Here is a 15,876-nt window from a genome sequence, read left to right as displayed (position 1 = left end):
CACAAATCAAGTAACAAGAGAGAGCCTCAAAGACCCTCCAAAACAATGGTGTAGCTAACATAACAACCCCCCTCTGGGATGCAATGAAAGCAGTTGCCAGAGGAGCTTGTATAAAAGAAAAGGCATCCCTTAAAAAACAAACAAACCTCCTGAGTAATTAGCAAGCTAGAACAGGGTATCACGGCCCTCTCAACATGCTACAAACAAACAGGAGGAGGAAAAACCCAACCTCATAGAACAAAAAAGAAGGGAGATTTGACTCATTAGAAATTAATAAAACAATGATCAACATCCTACTTGAAACAACCCTTTTACGAATATGGAGGGGGAAACTCCAGACTATTAGCAAACAGGTACAGGGGGGCAAATCACTCCAAGCATGAATACATTACCATCCTTTTTGGTGATGCAATGTAACATTCTCCTCCAAGAAATAATAGCAGGTTTTGCTAGATTCTACTCTAACCTATATACCTCCCACAACCTGACCAAACAGGAAATGAAAAATTTCCTAACAGGACTGACCATCCTAACCCTAACTGCAGAGAAACAAGAATGATTGGACAGTCCTAATACCACAGAGGAAATTGAGACGGTCCTCAAAAACCTAAAGCCACACAAATCCCCAGGCACAGATGGCTTTACAACAGAATTCTACAAGAAATTCAAAGAAATCCTGATGCTCTACATGATCCGCATGTTTAACTACATCATAAAGGGGCCCCCATCCCTAAAACTTGCATGTCCTCCAAAACAGTCTCTATCCCAAAGCCATTCAAAGATAGTCTCAAAGTAGAATCATACTACCCAATCTCACTGATAAATCAAGACTATAAAATATTCACATCAATTCTGGCCAACCATTTAAAATGCTTCCTACACAAACTTAATAACCCCAGGGCAGCCTGGCTTTGTCCCTAGTTGCAAATTAGGAAATTAGTAGATTTGCTTGAACACAGCAAAACAACCAAATCCCCACTGATGATCATGTCCCTGGGCTTCCTTAAAGCCTTTGCTTGTTTGGAATGGAAATACCTATTAGAGGTATTAACCAATATGAAATTTGGCCCCAACTTACAAATCCCTAAACAATTTTACTCTAAAGCTTCAGCAAAAATCAGGATTAACAGAATGGACTCCAATACCATAGCAATCCAAAGAGGCACAAAACAGGAATGTACACAATCTCCCTTTCTATTCATCCTAACCCTTGAACCCTTAGCATTCTGACTCTGAGCAGCCCCTGACATCAAGGGAGTGGGAACAAAAGACAAAACCTGATGGTCACAACACCAGACCCCATAAACACAGCAACCACCTTAACCAAAGAACTCAACATCTTCACAACATTGTTGGGCCTACAAGTGAATTTTGCAAAATCTGAGGCTATGTGTTTCAACACCCTTCACCCGCATATCCCAAAAGAATTCACTGACACCAGAAAGATAAACTGTGCTGCTCCTAATTCAATACCTTGGGGTACAAATAACCAGAAACCTCGTCAAACTATACCACTCCCTAGGGCAGGAAATCAACAAAGACTTAAATAAATGGAACAAAACCAACCTCTCAGACAAGATAGTCGTGATCAAAATGATAATTTTCTCAAAAGTGACCTGCTTATAACAAACCCTTCCAGTCTGGATTCTCCCAACCCAACTCTAGGTGGCAGGAAAAACATTTATCTTCTCACACAAAAAGCTATGAATAAGCTCCCTTAGAAGGAGGATGGGGAATTCCCAGTATAGAACTATACTACATCGCCAGCTAAGTGCACCCATTCCTCCAAAACAAACTAAGGAAAATTCCTACAACATTAAACAGGTCCACACAGTCCATGGACGGAAAAAGAGAAAATGTCCCCAAACCCATTCCCACTAATCCCCTCAGCCCACCACCCATTATTCCATCATGAAGCCTGAGCTTCCAAATAAAAACATGGCAAGCCAAAGGCTTACACCGCCTAACAGACTTCTACAAAAATGACAAACCCTTGCCAACACAAGAAATACAAGACAAACTAGGGGGCATCTAAATATTCTGGCTGATACATCACTAACTATATGCCTTCTTAAATAATCCAGCAATAAAAGAAGCAGCCACCAGACCCCTAACCACCTTAGAAAAACTTCTGACACAACAGAGGGACATAGTAAGGGGTTAGCATCAACAATATACAAAATACTACTCCAAGACCCCACAAACCCAATGGTCTAAACTCTGGCCTAAACCAGTGTTTCAAGACAACAATGCACACACACACTATAAAGAACTCATGAGCCACCTACTCTCAGCTGCTAGAAGTGTCCTAACTAGACATTGGAGGGACCTGTCAAGACTGAACATAGACCACTAGTACCAAACTATATGGGAAACAGCCATACTAGAAAAGCTAACCAATCAACTGAAATTAGCACAGGGACAAAAGGATGCCTTCACCCTGGTGTGGCTTCCTTTTATTACATATACAACATATCCCAGCAATACAATAGCATAACTCCCCCGGCAGTATACAGATTGATATGGTTAATTTGACTCAACAACTCCCACCCCCTTACACACATAAACAAAATTCGCTGCACCCAACCATGTTCTGGGCTCCCCAATTTCCCACAGAGCCAACAAAAATAAATAAATAGAGAACCTATCCACGCGATGCTGACACAAAACTCTGTACATACATTATGCAAAAGATGGAAACAGCAATGACATTCTCAGCTGCTGTCAGACACATTTAGTGCAGACAACTGGTTTGCCTATATAGCAGCTTCCATGTGCAGGCACAGTCAGAAACTGCTCAGAAACGGCTCGTGCCAATGAAATTCCCTGTCACAAAATGTGTCTAGAACAATGGGAGTTTCGAACACTGTTTGCCTTGTATTTGTTTATAATCTGTTGTAAGCTGTTCGGAGACCGCTTGAGCAAAAAGGGTACACATTTTTAAACAGGCACTAATGTCTAGTTGAAAAAATCTAACAACATGCCTCTGAGTTGCTGCAAATGTGCAAATAACAGCAAAGGGGTTAAAAGGAAAAACAAAGCTGCTAGTAATGCCAGTGAACTATGAAGAACTAGGAAGATGTATTTGTTGTTTTGACTCATCTCCCACACAGTGCAGTTGGAAATCCAAGAGATGCAACCACTGAAGTTGTATGAACAAAACTCACCACAATAAAATCTCTGCATAAATCATTGCAATTTCCCACAGGCAGAAGAGATGAAATATTTTGTAGGTAACTTCGTAGTACTCTCCTCCATACTTCATATTCCAAGGTCAACCTATTCTCTCCATTCTTGGGAGTGATGCTGAGGGCAGGAATCAGCTAGCTAGTCCTGCTAGTGGAAGCCCACACAAAGACTTATGCTGGGGCAATGGGACTTCCCATTCGGTACCCGACCCCAATTTCCTCAGGGGGTAGGGAGACTTCCCAGAACAGGGGGAAGAGGAGGGCTCGTTCCATCTGGCAAGCTGAAAACTTGTGCAGATGGAACAATTGACATAGTGCTCCCTGTGCAAATATTGGCACTGAACAGGAGGACCACCTGCGGGCAAATGTTTTTGGTTGATATAAAAGCTATTGTTCATAAGAAAAGATGTTGGAAATACATGGGAGATGCAGCATACTGTATATTTATATGAAACTGCTCACTTGGCTGTACTCTGAGCGTACACAATTGGATAAATGGCTCGGCCAGGAAGCATAAATAGGCCATGGTCCCAACATTATATACCATGGAAAACTAATGAGATGTGTGGACATACAGTTTGTTCAGGGTTAGGGTTTTTCACTAGGACTATTCTTACTAGCGTCGCACCAGGCATTTATCAAATTGTGAGCTATCCATTCCAGCACAGGGTCCTGTTCTAGCTAGCAGGATCAGTGGTCAGGGTTGATGGGAACTGCAGTCCAAAAACAGGTGGAGACCCAAGTTTGGGAAATGCTGTTTTAGCCTGCTGTTTCCCCCAAATAGTGGGCTATGTAGGAAAGTAAGCTTGTTTTAGGAAAATGGTGGGCACCACTGAATAAACTACTACAAATCAGGTCTTTAGAGTCTGATTTACTCATTCATGTCCAGATGGCTGCAGTATTGTGTGGTGTGATGTGTGTGTGTTTGTGTGTGAAAGAGAGAATGAATGAATCAGCCATCTTAGAACAAAAGCAACAGAAAGAATCTTCATTTTGCCTCAAGTACAATGTTTTACCCCCTTCATGGATCACTGCCTTGCCGTGGCGAAGGGGCTTGAAGAACTCAGAGAAGCTATGAACTATGCCGAGCAGGGCACCCAAGATGAACAGGTCATAGTGGAGAGTTTTGACCAAACGTGATCCACCTGGAGGAGGAACCGGCAAGCCACTCCAGTATCCCTGCCAAGAAAACTCCATGGACAAAGACAACAGGCATATAAAAGTTATGACGCTGGAAGATGAGCCCCTCAGGTCGGAAGGCGTCCAACATGCTACTGGGGAAGAGCGGAGGGCAAGTACAAGTAGATCCAGAGCTGATGAAGCAGCTGGGCCAAAGCCGAAAGGACGCTCAGTTGCGGATATGCCTGGAAGCGAAAGGAAAGTCCAATGCTGTAAAGAAAAATATTGCATAGGAACCTGGAATGTAAGAACCATGAACCTGGGTAAGTTGGAGGTGGTAAAAAATGAGATGGCAAGAATAAATATTGACATCCTGGGCATCAGTGAACTAAAATGGACGGGAATGGGTGAATTCAGTTCGGATGACCATCATATCTACTACTGTGGGCAAGAAACCCGTAAAAGAAATGGAGTGGCCCTCATAGTCAACAAAAGAGTGGCAAAGGCTGTACTGGGATGCAATCTCAAAAATGATAGAATGATCTCGATACGAATCCAAGGCAGACCTTTTAACATCACAGTAATCCAAGTTTATGCACCAACTACTGGTGCTGAAGAAACTGAAATTGACCAATTCTATGAAGACTTACAACACCTTATAGAAGTGACACCAAAGAAGGATGTTCTTCTCATCATAGGGGATTGGAATGCTAAAGTAGGGAGTCAAGAGATAAAAGGAACAACTGGCAAGTTTGGTCTTGGAGATCAAAACGAAGCAGGGCAAAGGCTAATAGAGTTCTGTCAAGAGAACAAGCTGGTCATCACAAACACGCTTTTCCAACAACACAAGAGACGACTCTACACATGGACATCACCAGATGGGCAGCATCGAAATCAGATTGATTATATTCTCTGCAGCCAAAGATGGAGAAGCTCTATACAGTCAGCAAAAACAAGACCTGGAGCTGACTGTGGCTCAGATCATCAGCTTCTTATAGCAAAATTCAAGCTTAAACTGAAGAAAGTAGGAAAAACCACTGGGCCGGTAAGATACAATCTAAGTCAAATCCCTTATGAATACACAGTGGAAGTGAGGAACAGGTTTAAGGATTTAGATTTGCTGGACAGAGTGCCTGAAGAACTATGGATGGAGGCTCGCAACATTATACAGGAAGCAGCAACTAAAACCATCCCAATGAAAAGCAAATGCAAGAAAGCAAAGTGGCTGTCCAACGAGGCCTTACAAATAGCGGGGGAGAGAAGGCAAGCAAAATGCGAGGGAGATAGTGAAAGATACAGGAAATTGAATGCAGATTTCCAAAGAATAGCAAGGAGAGACAAGACCTTCTTAAACGAGCAATGCAAAGAAATAGAGGAAAGCAATAGAATGGGAAGAACCAGAGATCTGTTCAAGAAAATTGGAGATATGAAAGGAACATTTCGTACAAAGATTTCCATAATAAAGGACAAAAGTGGAAAGGACCTAACAGAAGCAGAAGACATCAAGAAGAGGTGGCAAGAATACACAGAGGAATTATACCAGAAAGAAATGGATGTCCCGTATACCCCAGGTAGTGTGGTTGCTGACCTTGAGCCAGACATCCTGGAAAGTGAAGTCAAATGGGCCTTAGAAAGCACTGCAAATAACAAGGCCAGTGGAAGTGATGGTATTCCAGCTGAACTATTTAAAATTTTAAAAGATGATGCTGTTAAGGTGCTACACTCAATATGCCAGCAAGTTTGGAAAACTCAGCAGTGGCCAGAAGATTGGAGAAGATCAGTCTACATCCCAATCCCAAAGAAGGGCAGTGCCAAAGAATGCTCCAACTACCGCACAATTGCACTCATTTCACACGCTAGCAAGGTTATGCTTAAAATTCTACAAGGAAGGCTCAAGCAGTATATGGACCGAGAACTCCCAGAAGTGCAAGCTGGATTTAGAAGAGGCAGAGAAACCAGAGACCAAATTGCAAACATGCACTGGATTATGGAGAAAGCTAGAGAGTTCCAGAAAGACATCTACTTCTGCTTCATTGACTATGCAAAAGCCTTTGACTGTGTCGACCATGGCAACCTATGGCAAGTTCTTAAAGAAATGGGAGTGCCAGATCACCTCATCTGTCTCCTGAGAAATCTCTATGTGGGACAAGAAGCTACAGTTAGAACTGGATATGGAACAACTGATTGGTTCAAAATTGGGAAAGGAGTACGACAAGGATGTATTTTGTCTCCCTGCTTATTTAACTTATATGCAGAATTCATCATGCGAAAGGCTGGGCTGGATGAATCCCTAGCCGGAATTAAGATTGCCGGAAGAAATATCAACAACCTCAGATATGCAGATGACACAACCTTGATGGCAGAAAGTGAGGAGGAATTAAAGAACCTTTTAATGAGGGTGAAAGAGGAGAGCGCAAAATATGGTCTGAAGCTCAACATCAAAAAAACGAAGATCATGGCCACTGGTCCCATCACCTCCTGGCAAATAGAAGGGGAAGAAATGGAGGTAGCGAGAGATTTCACTTTCTTGGGCTCAATGATCACTGCAGATGGTGACAGCAGCCACGAAATTAAAAGACGCCTGCTTCTTGGGAGAAGGGCAATGACAGGCCTAGACAGCATCTTGAGAAGTAGAGACATCACCTTGCCAACAAAGGTTCGTATAGTTAAAGCTATGGTTTTCCCAGCAGTGATGTATGGAAGTGAGAGCTGGACTATAAAGAAGGCTGATCGCCGAAGAATTGATGCTTTTGAATTATGGTGCTGGAGGAGACTCTTGAGAGTCCCATGGACTGCAAGAAGATCAAACCTCTCCATACTGAAGGAAATCAACCCTGAGTGCTCACTGGAAGGACAGATTGTGAAGCTGAGGCTCCAGTACTTTGGCCACCTCATGAGAAGAGAAGACTCCCTGGAGAAGACCCTGATGTTGGGAAAGATGGAGGGCACAAGGAGAAGGGGGCGACAGAGGACGAGATGGCTGGATAGTGTTTTCGAGGTTACCAGCATGAGTTTGACCAAACTGCGGGAGGCAGTGGAGGACAGAGGTGCCTGGCGTTCTCTGGTCCATGGGGTCACGAAGAGTCGGACACGACTAAACGACTAAACAACAACAACAACAATGTTTTACAACTGAGCTGGGTCACACATTCATCATTCCTGAGTCACCAAGCGTGAACCAGCCTACAGTCATAGATAAACAGATAATATTGCCATATAACGGCCCAGAAGGCACAGGATGTTTGGGAACAACCAGAACATACTAAGTAATTAGGACTGTCTGCCCAAAGAGAAGGCTAGCCCATAAATGCCCCGGTTCTTTTTAGCATACAGGGTCTTGATTACAGAAGGAGCAGCACAATTAGCAGCAAAGCTTTGCCAGTTAAAATAGCAAAAGCTTGTAGCTTCCTCTGGCCTCATCCAACAAAGCCAGCCCACAGTCTGATGCTATATTTTTAATGCATTTGCTTCAGCATTTAATCACTTGCTGTGCCATTTTCTAGAACAGATCCTAGTGGTAGGCTGTGCTCCCAACTCCCATCCTGCAGAGTCTGTCCAGTAAGATACCATGGTCAACCATATCTAAATCTTTGGAGAGAACTAGGAAAATCAATAGAGTCACAGTCTTTCTTCCACATCAGGTCCTCAGTTAGGACCTGTTTCTGTCACAAACCCAAGCCTGAAACCAGAATGGAATGAGACTAGATAATCCATTTCCTCCAAGAAACCAAGCTTTATGAGGAATGATTGAAGGAGCTTGATATGTTTAACCTGGAAAAGAGGAGACTGAGAGGAGATATGATAGCCATCTTCACATATCTCAAGGGCTGTCCTATGGAAGAGGGAATAAGTTTGTTTTCCCCTGTTCTGGAGGGTAGGACTCAAAGTTAAAAGAAATGAGATTCCAACAAAACAGCAGGAAAGGCTTTCTAACAGTAAGAGCTGTTTGACAATGGAATGGTCTCTTTTGGGAGGCTGTGGAATCTCTTTCCTTGGAGGTTTTAAGCAGAGGTTGGATGGCCATCTGTCAAGGATGCTTTAGTTGAGATTCCTGAATTGCAGGGGGTTGAAGAAGATGACCCTTGGGGTCCCTTCCAACTCTACAAACCTATGATTCTAAGGGGTTATTTGCAACTTAGTGGTAGTTGTCATGCACCTCTGGATCCACAGTCTCTTTAAAGGCTGCAGACTTTGGGCACCACCCCATGACATAAGGAGAGTCAACCCCATACCTTCTGCAACATCAACTAGTGTCAAATTATAGCCAATATTGTGAAATCCATTAAATTAAGTGCATATCATACAAAATCTACCAATGCTAACATTGCAAATAGGCCTATAAAAGTTACCAGCTTACTAAAAGGTTATCTAGTTTTACTGCCAATGGAGACCTACTAGAATCATATATGAACTTTGGTCATAGGTAGATTTAGGGCAACACAACAGGTTCCCCCCATGCTGGGCACCAATCCAAAGGACACGCTGCAGAGCATCACAACTATGACATAGTGCACATGCAGAACAGAAGGCGAGAGGCAGGGGGCCCTGAATTTTGGCCTTGCACAGGGTGCCGCTGAAATTTGAAATGCCCCTGCATTGGTGGCCTTACATTAAAAAAAGTCTCTTTAATTAACAAAATCTTCCAAGCTCAGCAATACTTATTTGCCATAGACCACCAGGCAAGTTTCTCTCTGCAGATCTGTCCTATGCTATGCTGCATGGTTCACTAATAGAATATTTGTTTTGTACATGATATTACTAAGAATAAGATGACTGGTTGAGGTCGCCAAGTCCAGGAGCCCAAAATAGTGTGACGATTAACACATCACCCAAAAAAGGGAAATACAATACAAAATAAAAATAAAAGTAGGGCAAAGGTGGATTCAGATTTGCATATGCTGATGTTTGTGCATAGCAGCAAATTGAAGGAGAAATACTCTAATTAAACAGAAATATAATTCACTGCATACTGGGCAAGAGAGTGATCAGCTGATCTGTAAATCTACTTTTTAGGTGCTAACTGTTGATGTGCAACTTCTAGGCCCCTATTCCTCACTGTTTTTATAGTTCCTTATCTTTAAGACTTGGCCTGGACAGCTCTTCAAGCAGAGGAGCTTTTCAAATAGAGAAGTATCCCCTATAAAGTAGGACACAAGGACAACCTGACCATTGTCCATGCATCAATAACCTCAACTGGATTACTGCAATGTGTTCTTTGTTGGGCTGTCCTTGGGTCTGGTCCAGAGCTTTAGCTAGTGCAGAACACTGCAACTAGACCGGTGATGGTAACAGATTGCCTCCAACACATTACATCCGTGTTAAAAGACCTTCCCATCTGCTACCAGACTAGGTTCAAAGTTTTTGTACTAGTCCAGAATATCTTAAGCCCTGGATACCTTAAGGAACACCTTACTCGTATGCCCCAGATCAATCCCTGAATTAGGGAGAGGACTGTGAGTGGTCCCTCAAGACCAGAAACACAAGTGCCTTTAGTGCAGTGGGTGCAACTCTATGGAACTTATGGGTCAACGATGCAAAAAGCTCCATGAATGATTCAGCACAGGAGCCCTGTGTGTGTTCATCCATGCCCAAATGCCTGGATACTATGGATTTTAAAATATTCATTGTAAGCATCTATAAAATACACAGTGCATAATGTATCATTTAGATGTTTTTTTCCTGAACTCTTCCAACCAAAAGCTCATTCAGTAGCCACCTTTGCTCATCATGCTACAATAGGTCTTCTTCTGCGGAGCAACATTTGTGGCCAGATAGAAGTGAAAAGGACACATATAATCCTGGCTCCAATATAGGTCTGGAATGGAGAGATTTACATGTTCTAAGAACACAGAAGACACTTGCCGGATTAGACCAAAGGTCCTTCTAGTCCGTAACAAATTGTGGAACCAGACTGCTATTCAACCTGAAATACACATCTTAACATAGTGCCAGCTAGCATCCTTTTATAATAGTAAGATATATATTATCTGGTTGAAATGCATATATTTAAATACTCTTGTTCCAGGTACCCTAGCCAAATACTCCAGAATACATACTTAATTCATTGCTATGTAGCAGCATAGTGTCATTATACATGGTTAAATAATGAATGCTTTTTGCTCCAGTGCTGATTGCATTTCACTGGTCAGTGGGTTGTATAGTGCTTGCTCAGAGCTTTACGTTTACTCGGGGCCTGTGTATGCACGCACACATGTACACCATTTCTAGCCCTGCCAAACAATTCAAACATTGCAACTGGGTCTCTGCTCTTCTTGTTGCTCTTTCACTTTAGTAAACCACTAACTTTAACCACCTCTTCACAGTGCTTTCAGTAAGAAGTGGCCTTTTTTTGTTTTTTGCATATGTGAACAAATAGCACATGGTGTTCTTGATTGTATTGTACCACTCTTTGCTTACCTGGTGGCCTTCAGCTCTTTTGAACTACAGCTCCCATCAGCTCCAGCTGCGTAGGCTGTGGCTGATGAGAGTTGTAGTCCAAACCACCAGGTTGTCAAAGGTAGCGATAACCATTCAGAGCACAGGTGGGAGGTCCTATGATTGAATGCTCACTCCTGTAAAAACATTTTTATATATGATGTGTGTAACCCCATCTCAAAAATTCCAGGGAGTAAAATGCTGGCCTTCTTTTTGACATACTAAATACGAACACCTTGATGTACCCACGAAAAATTCTTTTTCCTGCTTCATATGTGTGGAGTTGGGACGCGGGTGGCGCTGTGGGTTAAACCACAGAGCCTAGGACTTGCCGATCACAAGGTCGGCAGTTCGAATCCCCACGACGGGGTGAGCTCCCGTTGCTCGGTCCCTGCTCCTGCCAACCTAGCAGTTCAAAAGCATGTCAAAGTGCAAGTAGATAAATAGGTACTACTCCGGCGGGAAGGTAAACAGCGTTTACGTGCACTGCTCTGTTTTGCCAGAAGCAGCTTAGTCATGCTGGCCACATGACCCGGAAGCTGTACGCTGGCTCCCTCAGCCAATAAAGCGAGATGAGTGCCGCAACCCCAGAGTCGGTCACGACTGGACCTAATGGTCAGGGGTCCCTTTATGTGTGGAGTTAGTGAGGCAGACGGAAAGGCCCCACAAAAGAACAGATTTTTCTGCCTGGCTTAGTGTACACTTGGACAGATTAGCAAGATTGTTAGTACATCAAGAAAGGGCAAGAAAGAGGTTTAGGTATATGAGTGAGATGCCTCATTTTAAACCTTCTAATACTGGGGTAACCAATAGGGTGCTTTCCAGATGTTCTTGTTTTCCTCAGTCATAGCCAGTATGGCCAATCATCAGGGATGACAACATCTGGAGGGGACCACAATAAAAACGTAACACACACATAAAAAAAGTAAGACGTCTGAATATTATCCATTAGCTCTGATGCAGAGCTATGGAATGTGCTCTCCAGTATTTTGCTTAGGACAAAGCTAAGGCTTCCATGTGAGATTGTGGAACAATGGAGCACGCAATTTGACTTCTGCATTTTTTATATGCAACCACCCCCTCAAAAAAACCCACAGCAAACAGCTTTCACCTTTACCAAACACAGAGTGGTATATACATTGCATATTAATGGGATTGTTGCATCCCGTGTGTTTCTGCATGAATGCAATTTTCTTTCTTTCTCACAGAATCGCACTTTTACAGATGGGTGGAACAGTCTCCAGACAAGCAGTTGGTAAACAACATATGAATCACTTGAAATGTTTAATGAACATACTTTCAATGCCTTAGGTTTAGGCTGGAATCTTAAAAGATTAAGAGCCTAATTGTCATCTCTCATGGGTGCACTTTATGCTACTGTTTACAACAGGGTTGGCTGACATGGTGCCTTCCAGATGTTGCTGAACTACAACCAGGGGCGTAGGAAAGGGGGGGGGTCTGCCCCAGGTGCCATCATGGAGGGGGGTGACAAATTATCAAGGAACAATTACTGCCCTACTAGGGCAGTTCATAAAAAACTTTTTTTTAAAAAAATGCCTGCTCCGAAGGTCTTATCTTACTACACTAGGGATTATATAGCTATATATGAAATTTCATGCATATCAGTTAATATCTTGACCCTCCTCCACGAAAATAGCTGTTTACTTGGCCGTTTTCCTATGACGTGAAGGCTGAAATTTCAATTCAGTGGAGCAGGGTTAAGATATTAACTAATTTCAGATATAGCTATATAATCCCTAGTTTAGTAAGATAAGACCTTTGGAGCAGGCTTTTTTTTATTTTAAAAAAAAGTTTTTTATGAACCACCCTATTGCCCTACCCTCCACTGGGCTTCCCAGTTCCTGGAAAGTCTGCCTATGTGAAGAAAATGAGACTAGGCCGAGTAGATGAGGCCTTGCCTTCACCCCACCCCCTACACGTAGCTGATTTTTCTTGATTTTACTGCTGTGGTGTTTTTTTCTTTTGGTAAACCACTTTGCAGGGGGGGGGTTATTTTTTAAAAAAATTAAATAAATAAACAATAAATATAAATAAAATAACACAAGCCAAAACACAATCCATCCTGTAGATTTAAGTATCTGTCCACAGTTGCCTAATTATTATCAGAGGCCCAGAATCCACATTCCTTCGTAAGAAAATATGAAATAACATAAAACCATTTTTGCAGGCAAAAAAACAAAAACCTATATGGAGGGGGGAGGTGACAAGAAATTTTCCCCACCAGGTACCTCCTACAGCTCTGACTACAACTCACCTCATCATTGGACATGCTGCCTGGGACTGATGTGAGCAGCATTTGAAACAGCAGCTTCCAATGAACTCTAGTAGGAGCTGGTGCTCTTACCCAGGACTGAAAGGATTTCTGCTTTAATATTAGGATTCAGCTGTGCATCTAGAAATCCTACTGTGGACTCCACATTCATTCTACAGATTATCTGGGGATTTTGATAATCTTGCATTGTTTTCTAAAAGTCCGACACACACGGACACACGGCTGCTATGAACAGGCATGCTGGTGCCCTAAGGATGAGAGCCAATACATTTTATTCTTTCTCCCTCTATGCAGCTCTGAGTTATGAGAGTTCAAGCGGTCCTCTGAATCTACCCCCTGCATTCTGAAATGCTGAAGTGTATGGGACATTTTGTAAGACAGTCTTGTTTTGTGTTTGCTTTAGGTCTGAAAGGCCAGCTGGAAAGTACAGTAGCATTTTACAGTCTTGTTTCTCACAGAGGTTTAGGGAGCAGCTATAGTTCACTGGTAGGGTGCTTTATATGCCAGAGATCACAGGTTCAATCCCAAGCATCTCTAGAGTGGGCTGGAAAAGGCTTTTGCCTAAAATAAAGGAAGGCTGCTGCTAGTCAGTTCAGACAATACTGAACTAGATAGAAAAGTGGTCTGACTTCGTATTGGACAGATTCCTAGGCTTCTGTTCATTTTATTTGTTTGGAATCAGAGTATTTTCCCATTCTGGTTTGTAGAGGTGATGAGCCAAGCTAGAAATTCAGATAATACTACACATCTCTTTCAGTGGGTCAGCTTTCACTGATGTAACGCTAGTTCAATTTATATGCCATTACAGATGCAGAAAATTGGTCCCTTGAAAGGTGTCACCTTAGCTATTTTATCTCTTCGCAGTTTTCTGGGACTAACCTGGCAACAGTTTTTTGTATAAGGTTACTTTGCTTATTGAATAGTGGACCAGAAACCAGTGCAGCTCCCTGACCTGAGAACAGGTGAGATATGCCCTGTACACTTGCTACTGTGTTTTGCACAAATTGTAGTTAATAAAAGGTCCTTAGCAACAGTCCTAAGTACAGCATGTTGTCCCAAGTGCAACACATTGTAATAATCTGAACAAGATTTACCACGGCATAGATAACTGGGACTAGGCTATCTCTATCTAAAAGGACCTGTTCTATGCAGATCTCTTAAAGATATTTTATGCTGCAGAAAAACCCACTAGTTTCTGTAGATAAGGCTGAAGGTAACAGGCGGTGTGCAAAGTCATCCAAAAACAGGTTGAATACTAGATAAACCACCAACCCACAGAATAATAATAATAAATTTTATTTATATCCCGCCCTCCCCAGCCAAAGCCGGGCTCAGGGCGGCTAACAGCAATCAAATAATCAAACAGTCAAATAATCACACATTCTAAAAATATTTCATTATAAAAATTAATTAAAACCTCTACCTTATCTAGTGTGGATTGAGCTTCTGTTTTCTGGTCTTCATGCTGATCACAGACAATTCAGAATTTCCACAGCTTCATCTGTATTTAATGCAAAAGAGAAAAAGAAGCAGGTGTCATTAGCATACTGATAATGCCTCACAATGAAACTTCCAACATAGAGCCAATGTTGCCATTCCACTTACACAACAGACTTTACTTCCTCCTCCTCCTCCTCCTCCTTTGTAGCCCCATCCCCTCAAAATCACTGGAAAGTGTAGGCTAACACTTGCCCTCCAGCCATGAAGGAGCTGCTCCAGAAGAAGAACTGTGAGGGGAGAGAGACTTTCTGCTGCTCATTAGGCAATGGCTTTTTCCACCTGCCTTGCCCCACCCTCCAGGCCTAGGAACCTTTCTCATGCCATTACTTTGAGAACAGCAGAAACAGCTGGGAAGAGAGGAGTGCAGGGACAAAAAAAATAAAAATTTTGTAAGTTGTGTGCCCTTGTTTCTGAATTTGATCCATTTACATGGTTTTGTATGCTTTGTGTTATTTTATGCACTGTGACTTGCTGTTATTTTTATTGATTATAGTTTAGTAATTCTTTATTGTCATTGATAAGTGTAAACTGTTTAATTATTTGCCGATATTTAATTTTACTGTTTACTATTATATTCTAATGTATTATTGAATGTTGCTTTATTTGATATAAATTTAAAACTATGCCCTTTTAAAATGTGTTTTCGTGGGGGTGGCTATTGGGTTGTTGTTTTTATTTTTATTATGTATTTTGTGGTTTTATATCTTGGTTTTATTCTGTGAACTGCCCTGAGACCCCCGGGTATAGGGCAGTATATAAATTCAGTAAACAAAATAATATAAATAAATTGTTTATTTTAAAGCTATTGTGACTTTTTTTGTAATGGATCAGATTGTTATTACGTGTGTGAACTTGTTTCTTCAGCTTATAAACCACCTTGCATATGGTAATGTAGAAAGGCGGTATACAATTTAAAAGTGAAATGAAATAAAATGAAATGTCAGTTTATCTCCCTGCAAACCAATCAGAATGAATACTCAATAAACAGGTTGCCTGGAGGCATCATTATTGATTTACATCCTGAAAGGAGAAAATAGGAGAAAATACAAAGTGGCACTTTAATCACAACAGTGTCATGTAGATGCTGCAAAAAAAAATTGTATGTGTAAGATAAAGCCATCTGACTTTTCAGGGAGTTAGATTAGACGACCCACAGGTAAAAGATAAAGGACCCTTGGACAGTTAAATCCAGTCAAAGGCGACTATGGGGTTGCAATGCACATCTCACTTTTCAGGCAGAGAGAGCCAGTGTTTGTCCACAGACAGGTTTCCAGGTCATGTGTCCAGCATGACTAAACCACTTCTGGCGCAACAGGACACTGTGATGGAAGCCAGAGCACA

The 15,876-nt window shown here is 42.0% G+C and overlaps 1 long non-coding RNA gene across 4 annotated transcripts in view; it reads right to left on the bottom strand.

Moving 5' to 3' along the window:
* Positions 1-15,876, bottom strand: part of LOC309367284 — a 37,874-nt gene that overhangs the window by 18,463 nt on the left and 3,535 nt on the right. For all 4 annotated transcript variants that reach the window (XR_014166978.1, XR_014166979.1, XR_014166980.1 and 1 more), the window contains one exon: positions 14,459-14,536. This is a non-coding gene — a long non-coding RNA (uncharacterized lncRNA). The remainder of the gene's footprint in view (positions 1-14,458; positions 14,537-15,876) is intronic.

This window comes from Podarcis melisellensis, assembly GCF_964234715.1.
Source record: "Podarcis melisellensis genome assembly, chromosome: 3".
Taxonomy (NCBI): Eukaryota; Metazoa; Chordata; class Lepidosauria; order Squamata; family Lacertidae; genus Podarcis; species Podarcis melisellensis.
Note: the sequence above shows the minus strand (reverse complement) of the source record. Positions and strands in the feature narration are given on the sequence as shown.